Here is a 6,288-nt window from a genome sequence, read left to right as displayed (position 1 = left end):
GCCGAGGATTGATGACCTATTCGATCAGCTGCAAGGTTCAAGCTACTTCTCAAAGATCGATCTTAGGTCAGGATATCATCAGCTGAAAGTGAGAGAGCAGGATATTGAGAAGACTGCATTCAGAACAAGATATGGACACTACGAGTTCTTGGTTATGTCATTCGGACTAACCAATGCTCCCGCAGCATTCATGGATTTGATGAACAGGGTTTGTAAACCATTCCTCGATAAATCCGTGATAGTGTTCATCGACGACATTCTCATATACTCGAAAAGCCAGGAGGAGCACGACAAGCATCTACGAGAAGTGTTGGAGGTGTTAAAGAAGGAGAAGCTTTTTGCAAAGTTCTCCAAATGCGACTTTTGGATACGGGAAGTCCAATTCTTGGGTCATGTTGTTAACCAAGAGGGAATAATGGTTGATCCCGCCAAGATCGAGGCTGTAATGAAGTGGGAACGTCCGAAGAATCCCACGGAGATTCGAAGCTTTCTAGGATTAGCCGGATATTACTGACGATTTATCCAAGGCTTTTCTTCGATAGCTGCTCCATTAACAGCTTTGACCCATAAAGGAGCTACGTATACATGGAGTGAGAAACACGATGAGGCGTTCGAGAAGCTAAAGAAGAAGTTATGTGAAGCGCCGATACTTTCTCTACCCGATGGAGTCGAAGATTTCGCAGTTTATAGTGATGCATCTGGAGTCGGGTTAGGTTGTGTTCTGACCCAAAGAGAAAAGGTGATAGCATACGCATCTCGACAATTGAAAGAGCACGAAAAGAACTACCCCACTCATGATCTGGAGTTGGCAGCGGTAGTATTCGCCTTAAAGATATGGAGGCATTACCTCTACGGCACGAAGTGCAAGCTCTTCACTGATCATAAGAGTCTCCAGTATCTCTTTAATCAGAAGGAGTTGAACATGAGGCAACGACGCTGGCTAGAACTTCTCAAGGACTACGACTGTGAGATACTTTACCACCCAGGTAAAGCAAATATTGTTGCTGATGCTCTCAGTCGGAAAGTCAATCTTGAAAGAAGAAGGCCGAGAGCGTTAAGAATTGAAGTCGTCTCGACGATTGTGGAAAGTATCAGGAAAGCTCAAGAAGAAGCCTTAGAAAAGAATGACCGAAAGGAAGAACGTTTGGGAAAAACGTTAGTGTTCGGTACGAACAGTCGAGGACTGAAGGTATTCCAAGATCGAATTTGGGTAGCTAAGACGGGAGGAATAAGAGATCTTCTAATGGAAGAAGCACACAAGACCATGTACTCGATTCATCCCGGTAGCACTAAAATGTATAGGGACCTAAAACCCTACTACTGGTGGCCGACGATGAAGCTCGATGTTGCGAAGTATGTGGCTGAGTGCGTAACATGTGCGAGGGTTAAGGCACAACATCAGAAACCGTATGGGAGTTTAGAACCCTTACCTGTACCCATGGGTAAATGGGAAGACATCACCATGGATTTTGTGACTAAACTGCCCAGAACGAAGAATGGTCACGACATGATTTGGGTAGTCGTGGATCGTTTCACCAAGAGTGCACACTTCATAGCAGCCAACGAGAAGTGGTCTATGGATAAGCTCGCAAATGCTTACGTGAAGGAAATTGTAAGACTTCACGGTGTCCCTCTTACTATTGTGTCAGATCGTGATAGTCGTTTCACATCGAGGTTTTGGAGGAGTCTACAAGAGGAGTTGGGTACAAAGTTGTGTTTGAGTACTGCTTACCATCCGCAAACTGATGGTCAGAGTGAAAGAACGATTCAGACGTTGGAAGATATGCTGAGAGCATGTACCCTCGAATTCCAAGGGAATTGGGACGAGCACTTACCTCTGGTAGAATTTTCCTACAACAATAGTTTTCACTCGAGCATCAAGATGGCTCCTTATCAAGCCTTGTATGGGCAGAAGTGTCGTACGCCGTCTTGTTGGCTTGAAGCCGGAGAGAAGCAGTTTATGGGCCCCGAGATAGTCCATGAGACTGCTGAGAAATTGAAGGTGATTAGGGAAAGAATGTTAGCAGCTCAGGATCGTCAGAAGATCTATGCCGACAAGAAAAGACGACCGATAACCTTCGAAGTTGGGGATTCCGTTTTACTTAAAGTCTCACCGTGGAAGGGACTTATACGATTTGGGAAACGAGGAAAGTTGAGTCCAAGGTTTATTGGACCATTCAAAGTTCTTCAGAGGATTGGGAACCAAGCTTACAAGCTGGAATTTCCCGAAGAACTCAATGGTATTCATAACACCTTCCATGTGTGTTATTTGAGGAAATTCATGGGAGATGTTCCCGACATAATTCCAATCTCGGAATTAAGGATGGATGAGAATAAAAGGCTGATCGAAGAGCCTGAGGCAATTATTGACCGTAAGACTAAGAAGTTACGACGCAAGATGGTCGACTTGGTGCTAGTCCGATGGAAACATTCGAATGGGCCGAATCTCACTTGGGAAACAGAGGATGACATGATGAGTCGCTATCCACATCTGTTTGCTGATGCATGATTCCGGGACGGAATCATCCTAAGGGGGTGAGAATTGTAACGCCCGGGTTTTCAGGGCTAAGCATTTTTGTCAATGTAATAGTCTAGGTCAACTATTGTAACTCTTTTTGAAGTAATAAATATGAAATATTTGAGTATTATGTGAATTATGTGTGTTTATGTGTTTATTATTTAATTATAAATGTATAATTAATAAAGAATAAAAATGAGCGTCAAAATTAAAGTGTGAGATAATCCCGATATCTATACATAAAGTTGTAGAATATGTCTCAAGGTTTCCGTGCATATAAAGAATGCCGAAATCCGAGCTATAAAGAAGAAGTTATGGCCCGCCGAAGTTTTACGACAAAACCGGCACGACACCGGGAAACGTAAATAGTGAATTTACGATAGAAGACTTTTTAGCCTTAGCAATCTAAACAAAATTCGTAGAATATGTTAAACTAAGAACATCGATAAAAAGAACGCCCAAATCTGACTTCGTATGAAGAAGTTATGATTTTTCTAAGATTCGGTTTAGCAGTGCACGGCCTGAAACTCGAATTTTAGTTCGAGCGGTTTTTGGCTTACGCAACATAAATGAGAGTTGAAGATCTCATTAATAGGAAATCAACGGTAAAAAGACAGACAAAAACAGAGTCCGTATGTAGAAGTTATTAATTTTACGCAGACGTTTAACAGTATAATCTCCTTGTACTGTTAAATTTAAGATCGGTCGAGAATTAGCTGACGGTGTCAAAATGAAAGTTGTAGATCTTATTATTACCTACGCGTGGATATAAAGAACGTCAAAAACGGAGGTCGTATGTGAAAGTTACGGATTTTAGAAGTCGGAAGTGTGCTGTGCGAAAATGGGTGATGTGGCACAATCTTGGCCATTGCTTTCTCCCCAAGGCTTGCCACCAGATGGTGACATGTGGCACCAAGTTCAGCCACATTTCACCCTATAAATACCACCTCTCCCACCCTCATTTTCTTCACACCTTTCCCATTCTTTCTTCTCTTTACTCTCTCTCTCTCTCTCTCTAGAACCTCTCTCTAGCCCCGAAATCCCCCGAAAAGCCTAGGGAACCTCCCTAGCACGAGGCGGAAGCCCCGGAGTGCTCGAAGGCTCCGAGAAGAAGAGCTTTTCGGCTCGGGAACGCTGCTCCAAGCAAAGCCCGGTTTTCTATAAAACCCGCTGTAAGTGAGCTACGCCTACGCTATTTTTAATATAACTTTTATTTAATTATAGTAACGTTATTAGGAACTTATAATAAATACTTGGGCTATTATTATGGGTTATATAAGTATTTTTTTTGACGCTTATATAATAATAATAATAGCTAGACTATTAATTAGTCTCGACGAATAATAAACTAAACTCTAGTGGTAATAATACTAGGTTTCGTCGAAGAAAAATTCTTTTTAAGAAGCGAAGCGCTGTCTGAGTTCGGAATCACCACCTTTTCCGGTGAGTGCATAGTTACCTTCAACTTACACATAGATATGAAGTATTTTATATAAATTACGTGTTATGTGTGCATATTATCTGAATACTTGCTATCTATGCTAGATGAACGTTGTTATACATGTTTTCAATGATTTAAACTGTATATGTATTTTATATCTACGAAAATGTTGGGGTAAAACATGGGTAGATGTAATAGGTGATGTGTGATAAAATGATGAGAGGCCTCGATGTTGTTGTTGTTGATCCAGTCATCTAGCGGAGTATAGATGACGACCACGGACTCTTCTAGACAGTCCAGTGGAACACTAGCAGGCTCGCAACCTGTAGGTGTTGTGAACGATGTGTTCACCGGTGTACTCCATCCCCCACATGGTTGCCTATTAGGACATTTATTGCTGAGGAATCCCCTTAGCAGTAGTGTCCGTCCCGATGATGATCCTTAGGCTAGGTCCCTTATGATAGGTGTTTAGGGACGTAAAGTGAGGATAACGGGAACGGGTAATCGGGTTATTGTTGATTGATGAAATTAATAAACTTATTGTGGGTTGAAAACCCTATGTGCTCACCAGGCTCCCAAGCCTGACCCACTCAGTTTTATGCATTACAGGTAGTGGCGCATGAGCATAGGTGTGATGTTTTGGACGAGGGATTACGGATATAGGCCTGTAGATATGAAATAATGTAGTAAGGCTTATATTGTATTGTTTATACTTTTGATCTGTACGAACATGACATCCCGAGTCTTTTAATGAAATACATTTCTATGGAAATGCTTTTGATAAATCTTTATCATATTATTGTTTTGGGACAAATTCCGCAACCCTTTTATTAAAAGATAACTCTGATTTTGAAATAAAGTATAAACAAAACCGGTCTTTTCTGGCCGTGATTTTGGGGATGTCACACTCATCAACCACATATTCATGTTCTCCTGAATGACCTTCTCTAAAAGCAACTCCTTTAGCTTTAGAGGAAGATACAACATTTTGTTCCTGGGCAAGATGCAAAGCTAACTGCATAGAGGCATCATCAAGATCCGCCTTATGAGTAGAGAATCCTGGTGGAGCAAAGGAGCCACCAGCTTCAAAGATGGTGCTAGGACCTCCACAGAATGGTTTTGTTGATACGATAGCAGAGATAGTTGTTGGCATAATTGGCATGCCATGAGTCAAGTTAGAATCCAGAGGCCCAAACCTAGGATCACGTATTCTTCTCTTAGATGGAGGCTGTAAGGTCTGGTTTGTTGTGTAAGCACCCTGAATTGGTTCAATTTTAGGTGAGGCGCCGCCAATGGGAGGAATCCCTAACACTGTCACCATTGGAGCTGTAGAATCAACCACTTGATTTGTAGAAATGGGTGTTGAATCTAGAACGTCTTCAGAATCCCTTATCTCCGTTGTTGGGAGAGCAACATCACTGATATTATCAAGCAAAGTGTTGAGGTTGACATTCGACAAAAAGTCATCATTACTTCCAAAATTGGTTGGAATTTCATCTTTATCAAAACCTGTAAGGTCAAGGTCTTTATATTGATTAGTCTCAGTTGCATTCATGGAAGACCCTTCATTGTAGTCACTTCAATTCGAACTGGCCGTAGGTCATGCTCCTCATCTACAGTCACATTAGGAGCAACTGTCTTTTTCTCTTTCCTGATATGATATAGTGATCACATCTCCTTCCGAGATCACCCTTTCTGATGAAGTGTGCTCTGAAGATATCTTATCAAAAGATCCGTGGGACTCGGACGCCTCATTCAGCTCAGCAAATCGTCCGAATTTAACCAATGGATATAGTCCTTGAAAAGTAACCTTTCCTTTGCGATTTTGTTTAATAAGCCCAATAGTGTGAGGGCCCAAGGACTTCATATCAAGTGTATCTCCCTCCTTTAACATGTCAGGAAATTGTTTGTTGATGAAGAGCTGAATGAATCTAGGATACATCAAAAAGGTATCCCTTGTGATAGCATTGATGTTGACCACAAACTCGTCCAGGATAAACCTTGAAAAGTTGAAGCCAATTCCTGCAGCAAGAGAAACGATAGCTCCAGTGTTTCTAAGGGATATTTCATCCGCACCAGACCTCCTGTCGGAGATGCAACTCACGAACACATGGGCTAGGAATCTCCAGTAGGCTGGCAGAAGCTTTCTCATTGTAGGAGAAGAATCGCCTTCATACCCTATTTTTTCAAAATTTTCTGAGCATCTTCAATACCAATTTCAGTGGGAAAACTCGGTAGGTCATTGATCAACAATGTCTCTCTAATGAACTGCTCATCGATCATAACTTTGCATCCTTTAACGATTGCATCTACAATCACTGTGCCATTA

General features: G+C 41.7%; 1 long non-coding RNA gene across 1 annotated transcript; it reads left to right on the top strand.

Moving 5' to 3' along the window:
• Positions 1–3,541: 3,541 nt before the first annotated feature.
• On the top strand, positions 3,542–4,696 carry LOC145004162 (uncharacterized). The gene is made up of 3 exons (XR_013662301.1): positions 3,542–3,690; positions 3,893–3,961; positions 4,569–4,696. It is a non-coding gene; the product is annotated as an uncharacterized LOC145004162 (long non-coding RNA).
• Positions 4,697–6,288: the final 1,592 nt, after the last annotated feature.

The sequence above is a fragment of the Lactuca saligna genome, chromosome 7 (genome assembly GCF_052625555.1).
Source record: "Lactuca saligna cultivar CGN05327 chromosome 7, ASM5262555v1, whole genome shotgun sequence".
NCBI classification, from domain to species: domain Eukaryota; kingdom Viridiplantae; phylum Streptophyta; class Magnoliopsida; order Asterales; family Asteraceae; genus Lactuca; species Lactuca saligna.
This window is presented reverse-complemented; position numbering and strand designations above follow the sequence as displayed.